Here is a 5,906-nt window from a genome sequence, read left to right on the forward strand (position 1 = left end):
TGTGCGCTGGCTGGTGGGAGTGAGTTTGCAGTGTTTGTAGAAGGGGGAACAGAACAAAGGCTGCTTAGCTCGCATGGACAACATCCTTTTACTTTACAAGTTGTTTTTCATCTTTGAGTAGCTGAGATGAAACGTTCCTTTCTGTTAAGAACAAAAGCAAAAGCCTTTGCTTAATGCAGGTACCAGGGCTGGGCTGGGCTGCAGCCACTTATTGCATCTCTTGGCTTTGATCCTTGGCTGCGGTGTAGGAGTGCACAACACAGCTCAGGAAGGTGTGGTGGTGGTTTCAAGTGCTTGGCCTAGACTGACGCCTTGGGTCACCTACAGCAGCCACGTCCCCTGGTGAGCGCATCTTTCCCACCATGCTTGCCCCACAGGCAGGGAGATGGAAGGAAAAATTGCTGGAATGAATGTTAAAAGGCTGACTATTCCTTTACTTTTTTTTTTTTTGAAGGTTGGGATTCTCTTACTGGTGTTTATTTTCAGCACAGTTTTTCTGTTAAACAAGTGCAGCCTGTTTGCAAGCTCCACTGCTCTTTGGCTGGGAGCAGGGTGAGTACCTGCCTCATAGAGATTCTGTGGTAAACTTTGTTGCTGCTGTACTTGAATGCTAACCTGAGGGATTTTTTCCCCTTCTCTCTGTAAACAAAGTGTGTTTTTTTTTTTCCCTAATGGAAAATTTCAGCTTGTCCTCCACTTAACCACAGTTCAGGCTTTTCCTGGAAAACTGAATGAATCAGTAACACTTCCCTCCTTTGCTTCTTATGTGCTTAGCTGATTGTATTGTCTGTGGGTTCTGATTGTATAAAGCCCTTCTTCTGTCCCTGCCAAAGTGGCATTGTTCTCTTGACAAGAAAGGGTAGCCAGGATCACTCACGGATGGCACAGCACCTTCTCCAAACCTTCCACGGTCGTGCCTCTCCCTCCATGGCTATATTCTCCTAAAACTTTAGAGCTGGGAAATCACAGAGTTAGGAGGAGGACGAAGCTGAACAAGGGCTCTGGGTGCTGGGGGATTACTCTTTCCCATCCTGGGAGCACGGCTGAGGGGTAGGTGGATCTCCAGGTGGGTGCAGGTCTGGCCGTGCTGCAGCACTTGTGGTGTGCATCTGCCCCGATCTGCCCGCACCTCTTCCAGTGTCCTGCCGAATGTACGAGGGCGATCGGTGCCATGGGCTTGCTGCGACTGATGGTACCTGGGGTTGAGGCTTTCTGCATTTCTCAGAGCTTAGGGCTTCCCCTCAGTGCCTGGCCATGCTGGGAGGGACAGCCCTGTGCATCCCTTCTTTACAGAGTGCCAGAAAAGGCATCAAACTCTGTACAGTGAGTGCAGTGTCATCATGTGGGGCGAGGGCGTTTGGCTCAAAGGAAGGGCAGGGATAAAAATCCAATGGCATCTTCATATTTCCCACTTGGTGACAGGCAGCATTCATCCACAGCAGTCAGACAGCAAGTGAGCCAAGCAGCATCAAGAGACTACCAGTCACTCCCCTGTGTGGTTCCCAGCACTGTGCTAGAGGTTTGTTCTTGATCATTTCACCTTTCATGTAGACTTGATGGTCTCTGGATCGATGTCTTGAAGCATGAGTTTAAAAATCAAATAGTAAATGACTAAATGGATGTTATTGCACTAGACATTATATTACAGAAGTCACCGTGGTTAAGTGGAGTACCTCTGGAATCTTGTTTTTATCAAGACGTTTATGTTCCCCTCTAATTTTTGTGGAGAGTCGTTTAGATGTTTTCCAGATTAGACCATAATGGAACTGTTAGCTATAAATGTTCAGAGGAATCTATTACACACGATGATTTAGTGGTTAGTCACAATTACTTGGGAGCTACAGTGTAAAATTGAACACCAACCTCCAAAACCACGTGTTGTGAAAGCCGGTCATCCTTCCTGTGAGATGGTCCTCCAACGTCCCAGCGGAGGTAAAGACCTTTTGCCATTCAGCATTTTGTACAGCATGATACAAAAGCAATTTGGAGGGGACATGGGGATGCTGGAGAAATGACTCTGTCAAAAACAAACCAGCCGGCAGTTTTTCCAGTTTAGCCTTTTTCTTTCTGCTTAATTAAAATCCAGAAGATTTCTAGGTGATGGTCTGCAATCAGAAAGACCTTGATTTGGCTTTAAAAAAAATGAAGCAGAGTAAGGAGCAACTTTTGTATAAGAGAAGTAACATCAGACATTTTCATTCAGCATAACTATATATAGGCACCTGCTTTAACCACAGCCTGCAAGCAGAAGTTGTTGCCTCAGTTTAGCTTTCAAAATGCCACGTTTTCCCCCAGATTACTGCCTGCTTGTTGCAGTTGGCTTCCCAGGCCTATGTCGGACCCAACAAGAACAGTGAGCAGAAACGTGTGGAAGCTTGAGCTGAGTCTTCTCTGTCCTTGTCCTGGCGTGGAAGTTTTCTCTGAATGGAGGGACCTGCTCCTTGCTGGAGCCGAGGCTTTGTGACCTTGCTCTCAGTCTGCGAGTTAAAAGTGAGTTCGTCTGCAGACTTTTGTAGCACGCCCTGTCACATGATTTAAACCCAGGGTGAAGGCTGTCGAAATGAAATACCTAAACCTGAGATTTAGGGGATGAGCAAGTAAATCCCATCAAACTTGTGTGTCTTAGAGTCTCTGAACAAAATTTGGATTAACGGACAAGCTCACGCAGTTAGGCATCCCAAAGCTCATCAGTCAACTTCATTTTCAGGGCACATATGTTTCTGCAGCAATTGGTGCTAGAGATGCCTGCGGGATACTTGAACATGTTTTGCCGTAAATATTTTAATAGCAATGATTTAATATGCTTTAAAAAGAACTTCAGTTGGGTTTGTTAAGACCTGGCCTTGGTCTGGAATTCCTCCTCGATATCTGGAGGAGGTATTGAAGTTCTGGGTTTGTGCAGACTTGAAAGGGTCAGTGCCCTGATCAATAGCTGAATTTACCGGTAAAGCTTTGTAAAACATCTGGGATTTCTTAGCTAATTGAGATCAGATCCCGCTTCTTCTTACCAGCTGCCTAGAAATCTGAAGAGTTGAAAAACAAAACTGTGTAACACACATTGTCCAACTCTTTCATTTTCTGTGGTTTAGAAAGTTACTTTGAGGGCTCCTTTCATTTGTGAGCACAAGGTAAGTTCTCAGAAGGAGGTAACATTAGAGGCCCTTGCTTTTGTGTTGAAATTTAAGTTTTCTGGGAGCTGTAGCATGGCAACAAGGTTGCCAGGAATCTGAACTACCTGGGGAAGGAGTTTGTGCATTCAGCGGCGCATCCTTGGCTTGCTCCTGGAGATGTCTAAGTACACTGACAAGGTCTAAGGGGATGCTATGACTTGCCCACGCTGGAAACAAATCCTGCCAGCTCTACTGTGGATCTGGCACTGATCTGAAAAGCCTCATTGCCTCCAGCCTGAGCAGAGCAGGTCTTCACCTGTCTGTTTGCTTTGCTGATGTTTGTGAGCCTGGTGCTGGCTGGGGTAGGAGCAGGAGAGCAAGTGACAGGCTGCCTGTCCTCTGTGCTCTGGGGAACTGTAGGGTTTCATCCTGGCTGTCCGGTGGCAGCACAGCAGAAATTTACCCTCCCCGTCACATACGTGATGCTTTCATGGCCAGTTCATGCCTCCCAGAGACAAAGGTGCTCGTCCTGCAGTGCGGGAGCGACAAGTCCAGCTCCCTGGAGAGGCGGCCTCCCAGGGAAGGAGATAATTTGTGCCCCACGCCGGCTTCATCTTGAAGAGCAGGACCCAGCTAGCTTTAACAATAAGAGCTGAGTTTTTGCAACGTCAGCTGTTTTCCATGCAGTTAATGCTGGGACCACAAAACTCATGAGAGCAGTGTGATGGGATGAGAGGTTAAAAGCCAGAGTGATACATTACAGAGTGCTCCAGTCTTAGAAAGAAGTGTTGCTGCATCCTCCTTAAACACTTGTAATTAGTAATTCCTGCTTTGTGCTGGCTCTGCAGAGTGCTGTGCTGGGACAGCAAGGCTCCAAACAGTACCTGGCTTGGGTCAGTTAAACAAGCACACAGGTTTTCACATTCTTCATTTTTAGAACTGGATTCCCATGTCTTGCTTTAAATGTTATCATTAGCAATTTGCCGGGTTTCATTTTGGTGATGGGAGACCGTTTTGTGATCTCCAAAGCATTGTGTAATGCAGCAGTGGAGTGGCAGTACATAAATGCTTTCTAAGTGTGTTTTTAAAACTTTTCTTTTCTTTTAAACTAATTCATTTTGGCAACTTAACTGAACATATGTATCATTGCTAGCATTTTCTTAAAATCAAATCTGGTACCTACAGTTCTTTTATTGTTGCTTTTAAAGGACCAATTTCTTATTTTTTTTTCCCAGTAGACTGTGTTCATTCTGCTCTCACGACATTTTTCCAGTTTAATTGCTTTATAGTATTGCATTGCATTCTGCTTTCACTTTTTAACAGGCAATTGTATCATGTCCATGGTGGAAGAGAGGGGATTTCACTGTGGGTTTGTAGGCGGAGATTCGGACCATTGAGGCTTTTATTTCACGAGGAAAGTGGTTGAGAAGGGATTGCCTTGGCTGGAGGGGGGCTGGTGCCCTCTTCTGTGCCCCTGGGCTTTGCATGGCAAGTTAACCTGGCACTAGCACTGCAGCAACGTGGATATAAGCAAGACTGATTTCAAGGTTAGAAATTCCTTCTTTGCAGTGGATAGGGATGCACTTCCTGTCCTTACTCCCCACGCATGAAAGGTTACATACAGCTTCCCTAGTGATGTAGAAGTTTTTTTTTTGCACTGGTTATACTGGGAAACTTGTGAAACCGGACAGAATCGTTGCTCATGCTTTTGCCAAGATCTTATCGTGGGTCCTGTTTAAAACACCCGTTTTTGTTAGTAGACAAACACTAAAGCTCTGCCGAGTTAGTTTATAAATAGCTGTTGATATAGGAGTCCAGCCTGTATAAATGCTGTAATGTCTTGTCTGTGATGGTTCCTGCACTTAGTATTTTAGGGTTCTTAGGGTATGGCACAGACTACTATTGATTGCTTCTTATAGGTGCCTGTAGTTAACGTACAACAGGAAAGTACAACTTGTATTGTGGGCACTTAAAAATATCTCAGAGTTTCCGAGGAACCTGGGAGGGCACAGTCGGGGACCCTCAGCATGGGGCTGCATCCTCAGGTTGTCCCAGTGCCTGGCACAGGGAGGGCATAGCCAAAACCGGGAGCCTTGCAAGCAGCAGGCGAGTGCAGGCACTGCCCCAGCCCTGAGAGCTCCCTGCATGGGTAAAACATGAAGGAAAGCAAAGCAGGTTGCACTTCTGCATAATAACTCAGTCTCATCCTGACACCTGCTCAGGCATTGTCGCTTTAGGGTCACATTGCTGGAAATGTGCTGCACTGTATGTATGCATCTTTCCTTTACCCTTTTGAAATGCGTGCCACACAGTCCTGGAATTCAACTTAATCAGAGGCAGGAATGTTTATACCAAGATTGGCTGATGTATTTATTTTACTAGGATTAATTTATAAACTCTGTCTCTACTGAGAGAAGTTTGATTAGCATTATAAGTCCAACGTGCAGTGGATGTTGAAGAAACTTTATCAAAATGAAACAAAACAAAAAGACAACATAGCAAAAACAGAAGACACTGGGAAATTTGAGCGAGAATTCTGGTCTAAATTGCAAGACTGGCTGTGGTCTGGGATGGTATGAAGTTTTGTAAGGTCATTGCCCCTGGGGGTGTGGGGGGGGAGATGAACCTAGCCTATTTGTTCATTTTGGACTTATTTTGTTATTTATACTGGTATTCAAAACATTCTTGGCAGCATCTGCACTTCTTAATGGTTTACAGGTGGTAGCAATAACAGTACTTTAAAAAAAATACACACACGCAAAACCCACATAAATTTAGTTGCTGAACTACAAGGTA

The 5,906-nt window shown here is 45.2% G+C and overlaps 1 protein-coding gene across 1 annotated transcript in view; it reads left to right on the forward strand.

Annotated features, from left to right (window-relative positions):
- The window catches only part of HS6ST2 (heparan sulfate 6-O-sulfotransferase 2), a 130,605-nt gene that overhangs the window by 13,801 nt on the left and 110,898 nt on the right, over positions 1-5,906 (forward strand). The window lies entirely within an intron of this gene.

The sequence above is a fragment of the Cygnus olor genome, chromosome 13 (genome assembly GCF_009769625.2).
Source record: "Cygnus olor isolate bCygOlo1 chromosome 13, bCygOlo1.pri.v2, whole genome shotgun sequence".
Lineage (NCBI taxonomy): Eukaryota > Metazoa > Chordata > Aves > Anseriformes > Anatidae > Cygnus > Cygnus olor.